The sequence below is a fragment of the Maniola jurtina genome, chromosome 22 (genome assembly GCF_905333055.1).
Source record: "Maniola jurtina chromosome 22, ilManJurt1.1, whole genome shotgun sequence".
NCBI classification, from domain to species: Eukaryota; Metazoa; Arthropoda; class Insecta; order Lepidoptera; family Nymphalidae; genus Maniola; species Maniola jurtina.
The window spans coordinates 3,124,841-3,148,815 of NC_060050.1; the positions used below are offsets into that span (position 1 = coordinate 3,124,841).

At 35.8% G+C, this 23,975-nt stretch overlaps 1 protein-coding gene and 1 long non-coding RNA gene across 3 annotated transcripts in view; both read right to left on the bottom strand.

The window, feature by feature from the left end:
* The window catches only part of LOC123876757 (rho GTPase-activating protein 7), a 376,179-nt gene that overhangs the window by 256,017 nt on the left and 96,187 nt on the right, over positions 1 to 23,975 (bottom strand). The gene's annotated exons all lie outside the window — the stretch shown is intronic.
* LOC123876777 lies at positions 617 to 14,390 on the bottom strand. The gene is made up of 3 exons (XR_006798419.1): positions 14,358 to 14,390; positions 7,194 to 7,197; positions 617 to 784 (listed from the first exon to the last, which is right to left on the bottom strand). It is a non-coding gene; the product is annotated as an uncharacterized LOC123876777 (long non-coding RNA).

The following is a 23,975-nucleotide window of genomic DNA, read 5'->3' on the forward strand; positions in this document are numbered from 1 at the left end:
CCTGACATTATTTATTACAGAAACATTGATGAGAATCTGATGGAGTGGGTAACCAACTAAATCCACTTTGTTCCTGTAAAACATAAAACGAACAAGATAGTTTTTATTAATAAGAACATAAACATCATTATTGGTTATTAAAATATCTTAACGAAATCATCCGTAAAAATCCATACTAATGCTATAAATGCAAAAGCATAGACTTACGATTTTTTCGCTACGCAGAATGTGCAAAAGTGTATCTGTCTCAAAATCAAAACAAAATCAAAATTTAAATAACTTTTCACCTAACTCATGTCTTTACTACATATTTTATGTTTCTAAGCGGTTCGAAATGGAGAATGCAGAGGTCAGAGTCTGTTACCTATTCACGATCCATCCATTTAATCAATTTTGACGAAATTCAGTGCCGAGATAGCTTATATCCCAGACACGGACATGGGTTACTTTTTATCCCGAAGAATCAAAGAATTCCTACAAGATTTAAAAAAACCTAGTTGCACGCGGACGAAGTAGCTGGCATTGTCTACAGATTATTATAACATTGACGGAATTGACGATTTTTTTCCAATAGGTATTTTATCATATATAACTTTTCATATTGTGATACGTCATATTTATTATATAAAAGGAAAAGCTGACTGACTGACAGATCTATCAACACACAGCTCAAACTACTGGACGGATTGTGCATGGTTATTACGACGTAGGCATCCGCTGACAAAGGATTTTTGAAAATTCAACCCCTCACGGGGTAAAATAGGGGTTTGAAAATTTGTGTAGTCTACACGGACAAAGTCGTAGGGATAAATCAATGAGTTACTCAGCGATGTCGCATAAACTGCTGACTGAAATCGAAATAAGTCAGAGAATATGTATACCATATAAGTATCTATAAAAACTGATGAACCTAAATAAACGTACAGCTAGAACTGCTGAGCCTAAAAATGCAATGCAAAATTGCATGTACCTAGGTTCGCTCTATAATGAAGCTTTCCACTAAGAAAGGATATTCTTAGAAATTTCAAAGGCATCTTCAAAGACCTAAATCCACGCAGACGAAATCATTGGAAAAGCTTTTTCGCCAGCCCTAATATGAAAATTTGATTCCCTTTTCAAACATATTTTTTGCAGAAATACTTAGGTTAAGAGAATCTCATAATTAATTATGTTATCCATTACCAAGAACCGACATAGCTGATTCGTATTCTACGAAATTAACAGAAAATAGTCCATCTGTTCTTCTGAATTCATTACAACATAAAAATATTGAATTCTCAATTATTTGGAACTAGATTAGAGACATATTCACACTTAAATTCAATGACATCTAATGTCAGATTTTTTAAAATCAGATACAAGTTAGCCCTTGGTTGCCATCTCACCTGGTGGTAAGTGATGATGCAGTCTAAGATGGAAGCAAGCTAACCTGGTCGAGGTGTGGCAGTTTTTATTAAACCCTTACCCCTTTGGTTTCGAGACGGCATCATACCGGAACGCAAAAACGCTTGGCGGCACGGCTTTGCCGGTAGGGTGGTAACTAGCCATTGCCGAAGCTTCCCACCCGACCTAATAATATTAGTAAGTACTACTCACAACACAAGAGAGGCCATTCCCAAGATCCGTCTTGTGCATAGTACTTTTATAATAATCAAATGATTCCAAACAAAAATGTTTGCAGTAGTGTTGTTATGGATATCCATATCCGTAACCGAAACTATCGGATATCCGAAATAAAAAAATATCCGTAACCGTAACTGAATCCGTAATAAAAATTTTGGATAGTTTCGGATAGGGCGGAGTCTAACTAAATACTACACTCGTACGAATTAACTATGCACTCCGCTGGAATGCGACACCTTCATCAGTTCATATTTTACAGTTCCTTAAAAAATTAATATCCGTAACCGAAACTATCGGATAATCCGAAATAATTTAATATCCATAACCGTAACCGAAACTGATATTATTTTTTACCAATATCCATATCCATATCCGGATCCGAAATTATATATCCATAACATCCCTAGTTTGCAGCCTGCAACTCATTGCTTAGGTACTAGGCTACAAATGGGTACAACTAATTAATGTCCAGTGTCATACTTATTATTTTGAAAGCTTCATAGAACACGATTTTTATTTGTAATAGTCTTAATTCAATGCTTAAATTCAAAATGGGGGCAGTATCTTTATAGTCCAATACCAGGAACCAGCGACGGCACCGGCCCTTAACTGCGATATTAACATTCGAGGCTCGTGTACATTCCTCGACCTCACTTTGTCGGCTGATCTAGGATATGTTCTATGGATGTGTATGGTGAAAGAATTTGTTATGATTTCTTTGACCGAATAGCGTAAGGGCCTTATACTTTAAAGAAAGTTTACATAGGATAGGAACAGATTATCTCTCTCTCTGTATCGTGTATTTTTCTCATTGCTGACGTGGACCTCTTTCCATTAATAACATAAAATTAGGGGTATTCTTGGGATAATAATGCGATAAGCTCTCAAATCTTTCTACATAATATGATTCACCTAAGAGTGTGGGATTTTGACTCTTTACTTACTGATTTCGATTTCATTATTATCAGATAAGGCAATATCCGGGGTGGAAACGCTAATATTGAACTTCCAAAGTCAAACACACATCCAATTATTTAATTGAATTACCTATTATTTTGGAAAAATGGGAAGATGAGGATCAGGAACATTGTAGCAAAGATTGGGTAAATTCTAGTCAAGATCATAGATGGTTTAAAAAATATACTCTACAAGGAATTGATTTGCTTGCTTTATCTGCTTTCAGGTTGAAATTGAAAGTAATTGATTTTTAACCCCCGACCCAAAAAGAGGGGTGTTATAAGTTTGACGTGTGTATCTGTGTATCTGTGTGTCTGTGTATCTGTGTATCTGTGTATCTGTGTATCTGTGTATCTGTCTGTGGCATCGTAGCGCCTAAACGAATGAACCGATTTTAATTTAGTTTTTTTTGTTTGAAAGGTGGCTTGATCGAGAGTGTTCTTAGCTATAATCCAAAAAAATTGGTTCAGCCGTTTAAGAGTTATCAGCTCTTTTCTAGTTTTCTTGTAGAAAAGAAGGTTAGATAACCGTTAGGTTCATAATATTATGTCAATAGACAAATGTCAAGCTGTCAAGATGGACGTTGTCTAAATACATAATTATTTATTTGAAAATGATGTTTTGGAAAACTCAAATACTTTGGATCGTCGGGGGTGTTATAAATTTTTAATTTACACTTGTAAAAGAAATTGATTTAACCAAGCTAACACTGAGTACGATTAGAATTAATATTAGAAGGAAATGGACACAGAATTGAATTTCAGAGTCAGCTCCTACTCACAATAAACTTGAACAGTTTCTACATAAAATGCGTTTATATTTATACGTATGTAACTGTTTGCTGTACGTAGGCGGTAAGCCAAAGCTGTTGTTCTACCAACAGCTACTGGTTCCGCTGGTAAGTGACCTTGAAGTTTCGCTCAAGGCATGAAAACGTGCTTCGAGTACGCACGACTGGCTTCCTCAAGAATACGCTAATATGCAAACTTTCTGATCAGATTTCTCGATAGGCAGGCTTAGTAGAATATTGCTTATATCTGTAAGGATGATGAATTTCGAGTATCGAATATATGTCAGAGTAAAATCAAGCTAATGTTCTTTTACCAGCTACTAGTTCCGTAGGTAAGTGACCTTAAACAGTTTCGCTAAAGGCATGAAAACGTGTTTAGATTACTTCCTTGGGAATATGCTGAGATGTAAACTTTTTGATTAGATTTCTCGATAAGCAGGCTTAGTACAATTTTGAACATCCCTACAAACATTGACATATTTCGAATATCGAATTTCAGTCACAGTGAAATGGGCTAAATGGTCGTTGACGTTCACAGATGGTAAACCAAAACGGTTGTTCTGCACACAGCTACTGGTTTCGCAGGTAAGTGACCTTGAACCGTTTCGCTCAAGGCATGAAAACGTGCTTCGATTACGAACTGGCTTCCTCGGGAATACGCTTATATGAAAACTTACTGATTACGTTCAGAAGACTTAGTACGAGATTGCACAATGTTGATAAATTTCAATTTTTAGCTATTTAGAATAAACATAGGTAAGTATTTAGTTACAACACATTAGGTCTAGATCAAACGTAGTGTTTCGACACTTCGGATCTATCAACGTTGTCGAGACGTTAAACTCATACTTAGCCTACGGAATTTTGCGTTGCTTATCTCGAATTAAAGTTTTAATTGTCTAGATATACGATATACATTATATAATACATATTATTGCGGAGTAAGCTCAAAGTATGTTTAATTAAATTATGCCTTTGGGTATGGTAATAAATTTTCTTTACTTAGCTGAAAATAATGAGGTTTTCTTCTCTCTTTCTGCTTTATATATTACAATAATAGCCCCTTTTGTGAGTATTAAACTTAAATTAATATATGCTGTGTTATATATCTTCCTTCGGTCAATTGCATCGTTACTAATTTTCTCATCTGTTTATTTTCTCCATGTTTCTCTTTTCATCCGTTTTGTTTTCATCGTACGCTTTTTAACCCCCGACCCAATAAGAGGGGTGTTATAAGTTTGACGTGTGTATCTGTGTGTCTGTGTATCTGTCTGTGGCATCGTAGCTCCTAAACTAATGAACCGATTTTAATTTTAAAAAGTTAGAGGCGCGTGCCCGGGAACGAACCCCTGACAACCGATTGAAAGGTGGACGTCCTAACCACTGGGCTATCATAGCTTTACTAAACTACATAAATCACAATAATCTGTGTTTAGACACAAAGAGTAGTTCCACAAACATTGTTCTGTTAGTAGAAGAGATTGAGTATATACCTAACTTCACCAAAGCGAAACACTGCAACCTACGCCAACATGTCACTTACTTAAACAATACATTTGTAGTGCGGTTTCCACACAGTTTATACTACAAACTATGTAAGTTAGACTACAAATTGCTCGCCTATTGTGACTTCTAAAACGGTTCAATTTTAATGCAATGCAAATTTCAAATAGATCCATCATTTCATAACCAATCAAAGGTCTTTAAAAAATTGTCTTGTGTTGCAACTTAGGACATTTACTTACCTACTTATTTTAGTTTGGTTCAATTTGAATAGCTGTTTTAATTTCTATCACGTTTTTAGGGTTCCGTACCTCTAAAAGGAAAACAGGAACCCCTATAAGATCATTTTGTTGTTTTTGTCTGTCGTGTCCGTCAAAAAACCTATAGGGTTCTTGCCATTGACCTAGAATCATGAAAATTGGCAAATAGATATAGGTCTTATAGCACAATTAAAGGAAAATATCCGAAAACCGTGAATCTGTGGTTCCATCACTAATTTTTTTATCGTTTTCAGGGCCCAAATTAGACTACTTTCTCTATAACCTACCAATGCTTACTGATGTAAACAGACAGAGTACATGTATTTATTATAGAGACGCATCCACCACGCCCCGAAAACCTGACCAGATGTGATCTGAATATAATGACGTCATTGTATGCAACATCATACACGCCGCAGCATTGTGTGGGAGTACATGTTAACGTACTCAACTCGACTTTTTACACTGGTTTACATTTGTAACCCAGGGTCAAGTTCATCTGTTGAAATGTTGTCACCTTTTTAGGGTTCCGTAGTCAAGGGTGCTAACAGTACCTTATTACTAGTCGCGAGCATACGCTAGACTAGGTAAAAGCATGGTTTACCTCAAAAATATTGAAACACAAGTGTAAATTAAAAATTTATAACACCCCCGACAAGTGAAGGTTACAGTAACTAGAAAAGATCTGATAACTTTCAAACGGCTGAACCGATTTTCTTGGATTATAGCTAAGAACACTCTCGATCAAGCCACCTTTCAAACCAAAAAAAACTAAATTAAAATCGGTTCATTACTTTAGGAGCTACGATGCCACAGACAGATACACAGATACACACGTCAAACTTATAACACTTTTTGGGTCGGGGGTTAAAAAGATAAGAAGTTTAATAATATGCTTTTGAATTAAATTTCTGCCATGAATAAACTTGTTTTAACAGAACAGTAAAGCAGATCATAAAGTTTAAAATTAACATTAACTTATGTTTTCCCGTAGGTATTACGCAAACTTCGCGTACCATTGAATGGACATAATAATATGCAAGTACACTGGACATGCAAAATGGCAGTTATTTTTTGTGCCGATTCGAGGCGCCCAAACGCACACTGGCAAATGTGCCAAATAGTCTTCATGTTGACACTATGTTAATGAAAATGTACCTATTTAATAGATGTCTCATCATATCACATCAAAAACAGATCGGCAATCGCTGGTCCAGTGCACTTGTATTAGTAGAGCTCAGTGGTATCCATAAACTCGGTATAACGCCAACTACTAGCCAGTAAAAGTTTTCCAATCTTCTGTTTCTGTATTGAGTTATAAATTTCTTACTTTACTGCACAGTTATGTACCTAATATCTTACTCTAGTAAAAATTGGCTCCCACATTATGACTTAGTAGGCGGCGTATTTGGCTTCCAGATGGTGTGATTATGCAACTTTTTACTGTTTTAACAACTTTTAACGGACAAGACCATATTGGCTATACTCATTGATGTTATTAAAGAGACCATTTTTAAGCTTATGTTTGTGGTTTAAAGACATGGTTTTATTTTTTCTTTAAACGCTATGGTTCCGTTTTTAAAGCGAAGATGCGTTCACTGCAGTTTAACGGACCAGTTAAATTATTACTAGATAATGTATGAATAATCTGATTGGCCTACTGAATACACCTCTGTTCCATTCTTCTTAAGTGGGTGCCAGGTCTTAGGGTTCGTTTCCACTGAGGTAGAGCGGAGCGGAGATGTGTTTTATAGACCATTAGTAAAGGTTATTGTTAGATGACGTGATACTTTTATCGCGTCATCTCTCAAGAATCTTATTGGTCTAAAACACGCGCATCTGTTCTGCATTAGTGGAAACGGACCCTTAGACTGAAATTACAATAGGAAAAGGTTTAACTAAAAACCTTTGCACCAAAAGACAATTTCCCAAGAAAACTCTACCGGAATTCAAGATGTCGCCTGGTGAAATCTAGTGATTATAATCTGTGATAAGAAACTAAAGGAATGTCCACCACAATTTCCGCCTACCCGCATGCGGTTCCCCATGGGAGTCTAAACTCACCTTAACACGTAGCATGCAGTTAGTGGGTGACCATAATGTTACAATATTAGAAAATATTTCAGGACATTACTTAAGGGCTATTTAACCCTTGAAAAAATATATGAAGAGGCTTTGCTGTTAGAGACCTATAGAGCGCACATATTTGCCATTCCAGCAATGGGTTAGGACTTCGATGTCCTGTTGAAGCAGTTTAAGATCTTTACTAAATAAATCAATAAATAAAATTAGTATAATTTGGTCGGCAGTTCTCTACCAGGGTATTAATAAGCTTCTGTTTTAATTTTATGGCTTGATAAAATTTTTATTGGAACTACAATCACATCACATAAAATTCAGTAAGAATATACTAGAATCTAGCTCACTTAATTAATCAATTGTTTAAAAAAGCACTAACTCCTAATTGCATTCATGACTTATTTTGTTACATTGTTTTTGTCTATTCAATTTGCATTGTAAATACAATAATTGAAAACTTGCAAACAATAATAAATAATTAAATGCAACATCGGACGTGATTCAATCAAAAACTTAATCTCGCTTGGAATTTTTAATTCGTCACTTTAAATTCGGTATCATTCAAAATTAAACTTTGATACCAAGAATTTAAAGTACCAAATCAAAAAATAATGTATTCCGTTAATTGAATTTCGATACAAAATATCGAGGGATGAATATGCAAAAGTTGAATGCAATCAATTTGGCTAAAAGAATAAAACCCTCGAAGTATTTTGACATTTAAATAATAACTTATTTAATGATGCCGAGATGATATGAAAAAGTCATAATTTTTAAAAGAAAAATTTATTGAATGAAAAATGAATTTGTTTGTACAATTCGCTTGCATTGTTACATATTGTATACTGATACAATTCGTGTGGTTTTTTTAATTAGTTCACTCAATAAAAAGTTTATATGTGTGTACCTATTTCGAAGTAACAATATAAATTACATACATTGTGATGCAGAATTGAGAACGCCTGCTCTTTTTTTGTAAGTCGAGGACAGTTTTAGAATATTCGGAAGCCTGGCAACCCTACGCTCAGTTAACGGGGTTGCCCGCTACAATAAGCCCGGAATAAACGAAGCGATAAATCAAAGCAACTGAGAGTGTTGCCACTTGGCAGTAAAACGTAATTGAATAATACCAACTGCAAAGTCACAATAAAAAATTAACAAATTTCGCCCGCCATTCCCTCACGCTATAAATTTTACGACTCGAGTCGTTTCCAATTTGTTGTTGTTGGTGTTTTTAATGGAACTTTTAAGAGCTGCTACTTTTTGTTTTTATCTTCTTTTTGATTCAGTTAAGGTTTATTAATTGGAAATGACCGTGACTTTGTTCAGGTGAAACATTATCATCCTTTTTTTTTTACTTCTTAAAAAAATATTTGCCCTGTTTATCATGAGTCATGACTAATGATTCCCCTCCAACTAAGCGTAAAGTTTGCGCTAGGAGACTAGATGTACGAAAATAGTGCAACGGTAGTGCATAGGACCAAATACTTATAAGTTTCAGGAGCTTTTTAAACTTTTAGTACATTTATCTATATCTCAGTATTTAGAGCGAAATGCTTTACAACAAATAAATCGTTAGACTCTAATCTTCTACATTCCATGCCAATTTTTAGTCATTGACCAAATCAAAATAGGTACCTACCTATAACAACTTCGTAATTTCTTTTACTGTACCTATTACTTTTACTACTTTTTAAGTCAAATCAATAATTAATTTAAAATGGTTATCAAACTTAAAACTAACAGTGGATGTGAACTTTACCAGTTTAGGAACGCCTTTTATTTAATAATTACTAAGAAATAACTAAACAAATAAATTTTTGACACAGGCACCATCCCAAATTTACTGTCATGCGAAGATAGGCATCATCTGGTGAACTGAGAATTCATTGAACTATGCCACTTACATTACACATCGTAGGTTTGTTATTTTTGTCAATAAATCTTTTGAACCAAAACGATTAAGCTTCATCATAGACAATAAATAATCGGAACCAGTGCTGTTATTCTCTTACGAAAGCAAACAAATTATCTACAAAGATGGCCGGCGTCGAGTTGTCACTTCGATTACGAAAGATGGCACTTAGGTTGCGCACGCGCTCCGTTTGATAAATTATTCTCTACTGATAATCTCAATAACGCTTGAACTTCTAACCTTTGGAGTTGCAATTTGTTTAAAGGACTTAACGCTTAATTCAAGACTATTTGCGTGATGATTTTCATGTACTTATAAGTTTTTAAGTAATCCTTATAATGAGCAATCATCAACATTTCTTACCAAAAAGCCATTATATCGGCACATCACACTAATATTATAAAGGCGAAAGTTTGTATGTGTGTGTGTGTGTGTGTGTGTGTGTGTGTGTGTTTGTTTGTTACTCCTTCACGCAAAAACAACTGGACGGATTTGGCTGAAATTTAGAATGGAGATAGATAATATCCAGGATTAGCACATACTACTACGCTACTTTTTATCCCGGAAAATCAAAGAGTTCCCACGGGATTTCAAAAAACCTAAATCCACGCGGACGAAGTCGCGGGCATCATCTAGTGAGGGATATGGATAGGCTACTTTTTATCCCCGGAAAATAAAACAGTTCTCACGGGATTTTTAAAAACCTAAATCAACGCGGACGAAGTCGCGGGCATCAGCTAGTATGATTATAAAGTAAATGCCGTCTTTTTCAATAGCTGTCGTCAACTAAAAGCATTTACAATAAAGGTAAAAAATAAAATCGTTACTTTAATCTTAATGGACATTTAATATCACGTGGACTTATACATCAGGTTGCAACTTACGAGTTACAACATAATATTACGATGTCATAAAAATGTCGAATTTCTTAAAACAAATAACTTCACAACGTAATTTCAACTGTTTGTTACTTCACATACAAACTCGCAAGGCCCTGTATTTGGGCTAATTACGATCATCCATCGCACTCTACCACGTAATGAAAGAGTGGGATATCAGATCGGCCTAAATACGGACACGTGTGAAATCGGCACTGAATTTTAAGTGATGCCAATTTGTTTTCATTTACAACTTTCTTTTAGGAATTTACTCATTTTTCGATCGGAATTTCGGATGGGATTTAAAACAAACCAGTTTTTCGGTATCGAAAAGTCATTGAAGGCTTTATAAAATACTAGCTGATGCCCGCGACTTCGTTCGCGTGGATGTAGGTTTTTTAAAATTCCCGTGGGAACTCTTTGATTTTCCGGGATAAAAAGTAGCCTATGTGCTAATCGAGGGTATAATCTATCTCCATTCTAAGTTTCAGCCCATCCGTCAAAGCAGTTTTTGCGTGAAGGAGTAACAAACATACACACACACACACACACACACAAACTTTCTCCTTTATAATATTAGTGTGATAGTTTTGATAGATTTAAAAAATATAGAGATAGATTGTTTGTTGTCTTACTTGCACTTGGCTGGTTTTTATATTCTTTCAAGAGAACTATTCGCATGTCCAGAAGTGTACTGTGTACTAAGTCTGTGAGACAACGAAATATCCAGTACAAGATATACTTTAATAGCCAAGTATTTGATAGCATTTAGACTATGACCTGCCTCAGAAGTACTCGTACATAAAATACGTTAAGACTTACGAGCGAACCTTAGTTTTATCGGCAAATTGATAACTCGCTTTACATATTGAATTTATGCACCTTCCACTTTACGAATGTTCCTAGTCAATAAAATTTTATCTCGTCATACAATATGCCTGTAGATTATTTTGTGATATACTGAATATGTAGTAGACACTTTCAATAAACTATATACAGGGGGATTTTACAAATACTAGGTCTTGCAAGAAAGCTTATATCACTCAGCGTGCGATCAAGAAAGCTATGCTCGGAGTTTATGTACGTGAACCAGAAATTAGGAGATTAAAAGGTAACCTATAGATAACCCAACGGGTTGCGAAGTTAAAGTGGCTAAAGTGTTGTTAACGGGTTGCGAACCGATAGAGGTTGGCGTCACATGGGTTCCCACTAGGGGAGTATATTGTTGTGCACGCATACTGTCGAGCGAAGACGCCTGGACACGATATAGCTGAATGAAGGGCTATCATGATGCGAAGGGAAGAGAAAGAAAAAGAAGAAGATAGAGATTTAGGAGGTCAGCTTGAAGTAATGCCAAGCAGTTCCGTGTCCATAGGGATTTTTTCCTCCCCCGAAGAAAAAAAAAGAAAAACAGGGGAATGTGTTGTGTATTTTATCTGTTTATTCTGTGTATTTTATTTTATTTTTTGGGGAAATCTTTTAAATCAAAGGTGTTACAGGAAATTAATCATATTTTGTATTTTGATGAAATGACAACTATAAATAAATACCTACCTAATGGCAAAGTAACATTTTTTGGTCAAATGTAAACGTAGCATATTCATAATACCTTTAAATAAATTTAAATTTGATAATATTTGTCAAAACAATATTCGATTATAGTTTTGAACAAAGAAATTCTACATCTACAGGTACAAACTTTTTTTTATAATAAATTAATATAAAACTTTTGTACAATCTTTATACTTAGTTATTACTTGTCTTGCCTGTTAGTTCGCAACAGTGTTCCCATTTCTGTTTGTTTTTGTTTTTTTTTTTATCTTTAAAGAGATTTTTTTTATTCGTATTACATTCATCCTGTATAAGACTCTCATCTGCAACATTGTAGCTAGGTGTGTTGCATTTAAATGTACTCCTGAACTTGTCAACGCCCGCGGCTCTGCCCGTATTTCACGCGTAAGCACGAGATCTTTGCATTTTGATGGGACGCGTAGCATTGGGAGTTAGGAGAGCGAGTGGCAATAACAATGATATAACGGCGGATTTATTCAGTGGAATCGAAATTCATCCATATACGTTGGTACTATCATTATTATATATGTGAAAGTATATAGGTATGTCTGTCAGAGATAAACGTTGCTTGTATTCTTGAGAAAGACGTAGGAACGTTTTACCGGAAAATCAAAAGTTTGATCGAGATTGTTAAAAAAACCTTAATCCACAAGGACGAAAAAGGACAAGGAAGGAGGGAGAAGTGGTTTGTGCACTCATTAGATTCGTATTCGTTTTTGTAAAAAACTAAAACCCGACTACAATCGTCTTTATAAAAGCTGAAATATTTATAGTAAAATAGTTTTTCTGTCGCATACCTAGTGTATTGTAATGTTGAAGTGCATTTATATTCATGAACTCTGAATTTTCTCCTCATCCATTTGACATCCCACTTGATCCCCACTTTTTTATTTTTTTACGTGGGCCTAATTAAGTATTTATGATAATATTAGCCGATGTCCGCGACTTCGCCCGCGTGGATTTAGATTTTCAAAATCCCGTGGGAACTCTTTGATTTTCCGGGATAAAAATTAGCGTATGTGCTAACCCAGGATATTATCTATCTCCATTTCAAATTTAAGCCAAATCCATCTAGTAGTTTTTGCGTGAAGGAGTAACAAACATACACACACACACACACACACACACACACACACACACACACACACACACATACACACAAATTTTCGCCTTTATAATTTATTAGTGTGATGGGTATAGTAGTATAGTGATACTAAAGGCATCTTCTGAAGATAACTTATTCTATGATTTTGTCACATTGTTATTAACACATAGTCGTAAATAAAGACGTTCATTACACACATACATAGTTCAATACATACGCCATACAAATAATGAAACTGTCAATGTGTGTGTGACCGCGACCTCTCTATTCTCTTTCGATTTGGTTATTGCTTGGTCCATTGATACTAGTATTGCTATTGACACTTGATTGTTGTAATTTATACCAATAATGAGCGATTATGAGGGTCGGGTTGGGTAATTTTTATTTTTTGTTTGAACATAGTTTTGACTTTATGCAATAGCGACTAGTAAAGCTATTCGATGATAAATTACAATGCAGTCCATACTATTATTATAAATTAGAAAGTGTGTCTGTCTCTCTGTCTATCTGTCTGTCTGTCTATCTGTTTGCTACCTTTTCACGGCCCAACAGTTTAACCGATTCTGACGAAATTTGGTATAGAGTTAGCTTATATCCCGGGGATGGACATAGGCTACTTTTTATCCCGGAAAATTAAAGAGTTCCCGCGGGATTCCTAAGGACCCATACGTCTAACCGATTTGTATGTTTGGTACAAAGAATCAAAAGCTTTTTGGTATAATCCGCTGAAAAAGGCAAATCTGTATATACAACATACAGCTTGCAACATGCACTACCCACCCTCCCACTGCTAAGCATGCAGGAAAAGCCAGCCATCAAGCAAGCCCCAATTACCACCGCGCAACACCTCACAAATCCACCAGAACACACTTGACGCATGTTTAGCTCTCACCGTACCAGTCCAGGGATTAAGCCAACGACCTTTGGGTCCGCAACTAGAATTATGGGTCGAACGAGTAACGACGGTGATAAATCGAAAAATTTTGGCTAAGAAAGTAAAGACAGGGTCAAGTGAGGTCGTTACGCGCTACGCTATACCTACGCAGCATCGTACCGGAACGCCAAATCGCTTATCGTTACGCCTTAGGTACCATACCAACCGAAACTAGCCGAAGCTACCCACGAACAGAGCAAACTTAAGCTTATTACCCGACTACGGCAAAGCCGAAAGGAAGGGTTATGATTTTAGCAGTCTATGTATGTATGTATGTATGTATATATGTAAATATGTATGTATGTTTTTTTGAAAATTTAGTTCACCCAATCGGGAATCGAACTCGGAACCCACTTGCTTGTAATACCTACTACAACGTGGCTATAACACCCTTGGGAGTTCTGGGATCTAATCACACTATCACACTAATATTATAAAGGCGAAAGTTTGTATGTGTGTGTGTGTGTGTGTGTGTGTGTGTGTGTGTGTGTGTGTGTGTGTGTGTGTGTGTGTGTGTGTGTGTGTGTGTGTGTGTGTGTGTGTGTGTGTGTGTGTGTGTGTGTGTGTGTGTGTGTGTGTGTGTGTGTGTGTGTGTGTGTTACTCCTTCACGCAAAAACTACTGGACGGATTTGGCTGAAATTCGGAATGGAGATAGATAATATCCTGGATTAGCACATAGGCTACTTTTTATTCCGGAAAACCAAAGAGTTCCCACGGGATTTCGAAAAACCTAAATCCACGCGGACGAAGTCGCGGGCGTCAGCTAGTCTAATGTATGTTAGAATTTATTATCTAAAAATCTAAGTTCCAAACAATTACATTTTACTAGATGATGCCCGCGACTTCGTCCGCGTGGATTAAGGTTTTTTTAAAAATCCCGTAGGAACTCTTAGATTTTCCGGGATAAAAAGTAGCCTATCCTTTCCATAGATGTGAGCTAACTCTGTACCAAATTTCATTCAAATCGGTGAAAATGTTGGGCCGTGAAAAGCTAGCAGACAGACAGACAGACAGGCCGACAGACAGACAGACACACTTTCAGCATATATAGTATTAAGTACTTACTTAACTTACTTGCATCTGCTAGTACAATCACAATGCTTCTTCTCTAGTGATGTAAGTACCATTACTACTGGCGTTACCGAAACATCGGTGTCATCGACCCAAATACCGTTGTTGCAGTACTAACAGTGGGCTGATTGTACTACGAGGAAGCGCTTTTCGTCGATATAGGTCGACTTTGAGCGCTAGTGAAGCGAATTATTAGACAATTTTAAGAAAATCTATCGATAAATCGTTGCGGAAACTTAGATAATACTATTTTCCTCTGCAGTTAATTTTTTTTTTCGAAAAGAATATTAAGCATTGTACAAGCGTAAATCTTATACTAGGATAATGTTATTAAAAAACATTATTATGAAAAGTAATAGTTGAGACAAAAACACAACTTTAACTGCATGTTACTGATTTCTTCAAAATTGTAAATTTAAACAATTTAAATAACTAACAGGTTATAATCATTTAATAATCATAAATTCAGTAATAATAATATTATTTTAATTTAAATAAAAATAATAAATAAATAAAGCCTTTATTCCAATGTAATCAATTATCATGTCCAACGTCCATCGGTTGCTCTTGCTATGTGTCCGACCCAGCGCCATTTAAGGAGATATGCTAGTTTGCCGAGATTATTTTAACTTACAAAATTATTATTCAGATTTCTGGCCAAGCAGAATTCGTACTCGTAATTCTTGTATTCACGTACCTGTAAAGAAAAACATAATAGTTAAATTATGTTAAATATTTATAATGGCAATATAACCAAGACAATGTGACTAAGCAATTTTGTATTAAATTGACTTAATATATAGTTATAAATATAAGATGATGACGTAGTAAACTATACTTTAAAAATAAAGACATGACACTTTACATAATGGACGATGATCGTAGAAGAGTTAAATAACATTGTAGCATTTGATGACAATTTTACATTTTAAAGTAGAGATTATCTACAGTGTGTGCTTGTTTTCGATGGCACCTTTTAATGACTATTTAACATTTTATAAAATATCACATCACACTAATATTATAAAGGCGAAAGTTTGTGTGCATGTTTATTACTCTTTCACGCAAAAACTACGGGATAAATAAGGCTGAAATTCTGAATGGAAGTAGATTATACCCTGGATTAACACATAAACTACTTTTTATCCCAGAAAATCAAGGAGTTCCCACGGGATTTTTAAAACCTATATCCACGCGAACGAAGTCGCGGGCATCAGCTAGTGTATAGAACATTTTGGCGTATTATGGCATTACAAAACACAATCATAATACAAAACACATTATAATTATCGATTGTAATTTTTTATCGATATTGCTTTATTCTCATCCCTAACCGCGCCGAATTGCATCATTGAACAACAACTTAGATTTGGTAGATGTTGTTTCGTTTACCAACTTCTTCCATCCTCATTGCCACAGAGCGTTTTCTTTGTTTTTGTAAAGAATGGCTTCTTAGGGTTAGTTCAGACTAGAGGCGTTCTGCTTTAGAATTTTTTATGCTGTTTTTTCCCCTTATATATTCGACCATGGATCTAAGTGTCTTAGCTGAAATCAAGCTTTTCTAACTTATTTAATAGTACAGACTAGTCCTCAGAAGAACCGACAGGTGTAAAGTGGTGCAAAAGAGGTATGTTCCTACATTTACGTACAAGTTCTTTGGTTCTTGGTGTCCAAGACCAAGATTCTCTTTAGATTGTTGTAAATTGTTGATCGCCAGCAAGTATTTAAGCTGAATGCATATCTACGAGTATTAGCAATTATGTTCTCGAATGCATTAAATTTTAAATGCTGTAAAAAATTAGGTGTCTGAAAGTGAAAAAAAAAAACTATGTAATATTGGCAACTGTACTGTACCTACCTAAGTACCATTTTTTAAAAATTGCCTAGATTTTTCTGTTAATAATGATGATGAAGAGCCGTTTTACACAATAAGATTGTAATACTTAATTTGATGAATTGCATCAAACTAAGTGTTATCTCTGTCGTGAGTGATGATGTCAGAGCGAGAGAGAGAGAGAGAGATGTGATGATACTCACGACAAGACAAAATGTCGTAAAACAAAAAGTCTCATAGTATGATCTTCGCTACAACAGCTCACAGTCAATGACCGAGAATAGCGATTTGTAACGCCTAGTTTTCTTACAATATTACGGATTATCCGATTATGCAGTTTTACTGTTGCAATGGTGGCGTTACTTAATTTGATTTACCGTTCTAAATTGATAAAAAAGAGTCATTGATATTTTTTTATCAATTTTGAACGCTATTATTTTTGTACCCGGCTAACCAAGCTTATCGTACTTTCCGAGGCACGGAGGAAACGAATAGGCCAAATTCGGACCTCCAAAATCGGTTATCCATCCAGTTACCTACTTGGATCAATGATGCTTAACAATCGTAAACGATTGATATGCGTTGTCACAACTATGTACCTAAATGATATAGGTTTAATAAAAACTGTTCCCCCCAAGATAGCCCGCTTCCATCTTAGACTGCATCATCACTTACCACCAAATGAGATCGCAGTCAAGGGCTAACTTGTATCTGAATAATGCCCCTCCAACAACAAAATGTTCCATCGGCGGTGTTCCCACTAGATTTTCCACTGGGGTTATTCAAGGGGCGGACCAACAAATTCCTGAAAGGCTGGCAACGCCTCGGCGCGGCGGTTCCTCTGGTGCAAATGTTCAAGGACGGCGGTAATCACTTAACATCAGGTGACTCGCCTGCTCATTTGATCGCTATTACCGGCCAAGTGCGAGTCAGACTCGCGCACCGTGAGTTCCGTACTCCGGTATTTTTGCCGACATTTTGCACCATAAATAAAAATTGAAACACATTTTCATTTTTTTTCTGGGATGTGACAGACAGACAAACAGACGGACAGACAGACAGACAGACAACAGAGTGATCCTATAAGGGTTTCGTTTTTCCTTTTGAAGTACGGAACCGTAAAAATTAACTCAAATCACAATAATATCTTAATTCTTAATACAGCTGTTTCAGTGACATCAAAATGTTCAGAGGGAACGTGTGACGTCATACTACACATGTCTCGCACCGGATGCTCGCTGAAACATTTATCGGAGAAAGTGCTATAAACACCGCCTGTGTGCCTATATGGAGCGCGCATCCGCTCGCGTTTGAAATTCCATTCGTGCCATATCTATGATTGTATTGGACTAACATAACGTAATAGTATTATCTTTACAACCAAAAAAATCTGTAAAGTAATTTTTGGAAAACTCAACATATTACTGAATTAGTTTTATTTGATAACAAGTGTAAATTAAAAATTTATAACACCCCCGACAAGTAAAGGTTACAGTAACTAGAAAATAGCTGATAACTTTCAAACGGCTGAACCGATTTTCTTGGATTATAGCTAAAAACACTCTCGATCAAGCCACCTTTCAAACAAAAAAAAAAACTAAATTAAAATCGGTTCATTCGTTTAGGCGCTACGATGCCACAGACAGATACACAGATACACACTTCAAACTTATAACACCCCTCTTTTTGGGTCGGGGGTTAAAAATCAGACAAAGTAAATAGTATCAATGTTTATGAAGGCATTGGTCCCTAAGATACGTAGGTACTTTCCTAGTATAGGGGCTAGGATTTTTTTTTTAATATATCGCGGTGGACCCACTAGATTACAACATGAGGTTATTCAAGGGGCGGACCAACAAACTCCTGAAATGCTGGCACGGCAACCTATTGACGGTTCTTTTGGTGCTGTAAATGTTCATGGGCTATTTTTTTAGGGTTTCGTACCTCAAAAGGAAAAACGGAACCCTTATGGGATCACTTTGTTGTCTGTCTGTCTGTCCATCCGTCGTGTCTGTCAAGAAAATCCATAGTTTTTAATCGTAATAATTATTATGGATATTTAAAATGTTACTTACGATTATTTATTTTTAACGGTAGAGTAGACCTACTTCTTGTCCCTGTCTATATTTAACTACCCGTATGTACTACAAGAATACAATAAAATTCAATGTGGCTATAACATTTTCAATGTTAACTATTACATGGTATAGTTGCCATGTTTTACAACCATTCAATAGGGTCTTACTTGGGGTAACCAACTATGCCGATTCTCTCGGATAAATCTTGTACTTTCAGGAATTCTAATAAAATAGTTCTTATAAAGTCTAGAATTAGCTAAGTTGTAAACAAATAGACCGACAAGAAAATCAGTTATATTGCATTGTCATTCAGTACCGAGGTATCTTTAAAATTTCAAGTCTAGCTAACCGGGAAGTCATTTAAAATTGATTGTAACATTGCTGTCGAACCAACAAACAAACAAACAGACAGACCGTCAAGAAAGCTAGTTAAAATTAGCCAACTATTACCTAAAGGATTTAACCAGCTGATCGATTGCGGAAAAAACTGCATCAATATTGCCGCAATCTCAATTTGTTGTGATTGGCTATTTTATGATATTCTTTCTGTAGCAATGCATTTCAGCCAATAGTGAGAGAGTTCTTTACTATTTGATCCACGGAAAAACATAGTACGGAAAACATTGCTCGTTTGTGATTGGTTGGTCAACGGTCACTCAAAATGGCGTTCACGTACTTTTTGTTCTTGGTAATTCGTATGGGATTACATAAGAGAGTGACAGGAACGAGTATAGATAATAATATTATTTTTTGGCACCTTCTGTGAAGTTTTACCTGTGTCTCGATTTTAACATATCCATACATGGTAACACTAACCATGCATATTGAAAACAACTGTGTTAACATAGTTTGACGCCATGTTTTATTGTTTATTCTACGCTTTACCACAGATTAAATAACAGTTTGCCTTGTACGGAATACGTACAGCTACCATTTAGTACAAGGTTAATAATAGTTTCGTTTGTAGTTCTACTATAGTTAAATGAGCAAAGTTTCTTTTTTTAGGGTTCCTTTGCAAAACACGAAACCATTCTTTGTATACTACTAAATGTTGCATGCGATTCCATCCGCATCAATTTAGTTTTTCCCGTGGAAACTCTTTGATTTTCCGGGATAAAAAGTATATCTCCAGGATATTATCTATCTCCATTCCCAGCCAAATCCGTCTAGTAGTTTTTGCGTGAAGGAGTAACAAACATACACACACACACACACATACACACAAACTTTCGCTTTTATCATCAGACAAGTGATAAGCTGACAAGGGTTTAGGGCTTAGGCCCAGTCCACCACGTTGGCCAAGTGCAGGGTAGACTTCACACATTTGGTTTACCTCCTTGAGTGGTACCCTAACAGGTAGGTATATATTTTTTTGGGAAAATAGCCAAAGTGTAGGAAGTGTAGGTGTAGAAACTAGTATGGCTACAGAACTAGTCTTAGTCTAGTCGCTAAGTCTTATGCGTTTTAGACACGCTTGACCAGTTTTTGTATTAATAAAATTAGGTACAATTTTATTTCAATATGTTGTAACTTGTAAGTAACGTGTTTGATGACCTTCGCAATGCTATAGAATTTTCGATATAATACTGGTACTATTCATTCGATATACCTAGTTGGTAGATATTCAATTTCAATGTTGTGCAAAAATGAATTAGGTAAGTAGGTTTATACTGTACTAGATGGCTCCCGCGAGTCACGGCTTTGACCGCGTTAATTTAAGGTTTTAAAAATCCCGTGGGAACTTTTTCATTTTTCGGTATAAAAAGGGCACTGTCCTGTCCATCTCCAGGATGCAAGCTATCCTTGTACCAAATAAATAATGCTCGGAACTTCATCTATGAGGTTTTTTTTAGTTTAAATCTAAAGTCTATCTCATAGGGTTCTGCTTGAGTTTAATTGCAGACAAAATGGTCAAAGCATAGATTGACCATTTACCAGAGTAATCTATGTGGATTAAGGTCCAGGTACTCTATGTGGATTAAGGTAACACTGAATTTGCATGCAGTGTTTATTTTAAAATGATTTAACATAGTTGGGCATGATAGAAAAACCAATGTATTTATTATAGTTATTAAGTTTATGTTAAATCGCTAGTAAACCTTTAAATTAAAAAAAAAAAAAGGTACAGGTACAGGAACGGGCAGCTCTTGATATTGCCTATGTCCAGAAGTGGACGAATATAGGCTGATCGATTGATAGATGGATGACGGATTTTACCAAAAGCGGCGTAAATCAAAGAAAATCGCACATAAACTTGCTTCCTTTCAACTTCACATCAAAGTATCAAACACGACATAATAATTATACCATCAACTTGACCTGAATATTTCTCTCAATTGACATTTACAAGCATCAAGTGACACACCATGCAGGAGACATGCACGTTCTTTACTGATTACACAAAATTCTAGCATTTGCGGGAAGAAATATTATAGGCTTCCAATACGCACAACTATACTTCATCTCTATGACAAAACAAAAGACATCCATAATGTTACAAATAAATTTGCAACACACCACCCCTATCACGCACAACACACTATAGACACCCAACGCAATGGGCCATTTTTTCGGGTATTAATGTGGCATAGGAATGTGTTGGTCCGTTAAAAGTTCTGACCATAAGTCCTGAATGACACAATCATAATACTCACTACATGATGCCAACAACTTCGTCGCTTTAGGTCTTTAACTATATTCATGCAAAGAATCACGTTGATCCTTGCTCCTTCACAGCATGATTGAAGGAAAAACCAACAAACAAACATTTATAGTACTTCCAATAGGTATTTTGACATGGGTACTGATTATTATTTAGTGGACCTGGTGGTCCGATACTTTTGCCAATAGTAACGTTGTGTATGCCTTCTCCCTTTCGAAGGCTGGCGCCAGGATGCTTATTAAGAGCATAAAATTGAAGTCTACACGCAAGCAGGCTGTGTGGTCATTATAATTATAGTGGTTAATTAATAGGTGGTTATTACTGTCGTAATGGTGTTAACCTTCTATGGAAATTATCGTTTACTAGCTTGCGCCCGCGGCTTGGTCCGTGCGCCGCCGCTCTCACGTGCGTCGCGTCGTCCTATTTCATTCAAGGCATGAAGCTAATATTATACATTTAATCAGTTAGTAATTAGAATATTATCTTCGTCCTAAATGGAAGGCCTAAAGTCAAATAAAAAAACATAAATAGGTACAACTTGTACCGCTAGTGTCTTTTAAACGTGATTTTTTCTTTTGAATCATCACCATCACCACAAACCCACTACCAGCCCAATACTAAGTCTACTATTACACAAGTGTAAATTAAAAATTTATAACACCCCCGACAAGTGAAGGTTCCAGTAACTAGAAAAGAGCTGGTAACTTTCAAACGGCAGAACCGATATTCTTGGATTATAGCGAAGAACACTCTCAAGCCACCTTTCAAACAAAAAAAAACTAAATTAAAATCGGTTCATTACTTTAGGAGCTACGATGCCACAGACAGATACACAGATACACACGTCAAACTTATAACACCCATCTTTTTGGGTCGGGTGTTAAAAAAGAGAAGTGACTACTCTTAGAACGAGAAGAGTTTAGGCCACAAGCATTCACGGACGGCTCCCAGTTTTTACCTCTTTACAATATACTAGCGACCCACTCCGGCTTCGCACGGCTAGCTTGTTACAGTTTTCATAAGGATCTCTAATTTTCTGGAAAATAAATTATAGCCTATGTCACTAAGAATAATGTAGCCTTTTACTGGTGAAAGAATTATCAAAATCGGTTTATTACGGATTACTTCCTACAAACAAACTTACAAACATTACCTCTTAATAATATAATAATAATAGTATAGAATAAAGATAATTAAGTAAATAAGTTAGTAAGTACTTAATAAGTTAAGAAAGTGAGCTTATTATGTTTTCACTTGCGTACGTATCTTTAGAAATCATATTACAGTAGAGCCTCGGTAATCCGACAAACGTTTTGCAGGACATTGTCGGACTATCGAATTCGTCGGATTATAGAGTACTGCCTAAGACACCTTATAGTCCGGATTTTTTTACAAAAGAGTAACTTGTAATCCGACAAATTAAATTACAAATCCAATGATAAGATTCTATATGTACTCATACTCTGAAGTACAAATCATACTTCACTATGTATGTCAAATTTAGTAAATTCAATAATAATAGACATGTTGGATTACAGGGGGTGCCGGATTAGACAGGGGCCGGATTAGCGGGGGTCGTCCACTGTACTTTACATTACACAGGTAATATCATTGATGTACTAATGAATGAAACGTAATACGAAACTAAAGAATGCGAAATGGAAATCCACACTTCGGTAAATTCATCAGCAAGTATGTAATAACATCACTTCGTAATTTCTACATTGAAACGTTTCAATAATTTTGCAAGACTAAAAACACGGAACAACCTTGAGTGTAAGTTTACACGTTAAGAGGGGTCTCTCCGTCACTCGCTCCATACAAACGTAGTTCCAATTTCATTTGAATATTAAGCAACCAAAGTCCATGAAATTTTGCAGACATATTCTAGAAACTAATATCTATGTCTGCGGTTTTCCAGATTTCTGTTAAAATATTCGGTTTTAAAGTCACGCGGTCTTAAAAAATTACATACAAATCTTTGAGCCCCTGTAATTTTAAAACTACATATTTTTAGAAAAATCTAAAACACCACAGGCACGAATTCTAGTTTCTAAATTTCATGGACTTTGGTTGCTTAATATTCAAATGAAATTGGAACTACGATTGTATCGAGTAAGTGACGGAGAGAGCCCTGTTAACAAATGTGACACTTGAGTATAGAATAGAATAGAATATCCCACCAAAAACATTTCATGTAAAAAGGTAGCCAAGACTCACAAGTTCATAATGTTTTCACTGTTAAAAAGTTATGAGATCTCTAGTAGAGCCAAGCCCCTAGCTGAGCTTAGATTTGTGCTGGCCATGGGCTTTTAAATGTTCTTGACTATATGACATTTATAACAATAAATAACAAATCACTCTACTTACAAGCTCTGATTCTACAAACCCTACATCTTGGTAAAAAAGGACGGCTTGGCCGTTTAATGTTCGTAAAACTAATACATGACATAACATATTTTAAGGCCATAAGGAATAGTTTGTTCGACAATTACTAATTTGTATTGTACTTCGTGATGGTCGCAGAAGCTATTCCGGGCTTAAATGTTATTTCAGATAAAAAATCCACGAACTGTAAACGGCCAAGCCGTACTTTTTTACCGAGATATAGGGTTTGTAGAATCAGAGCTTGTAAGTAGAGTGATTTGTTATTTATTGTTATAAATGTCATATAGTCAAGAACATTTAAAAGCTATATACTTTGGACTTGAGA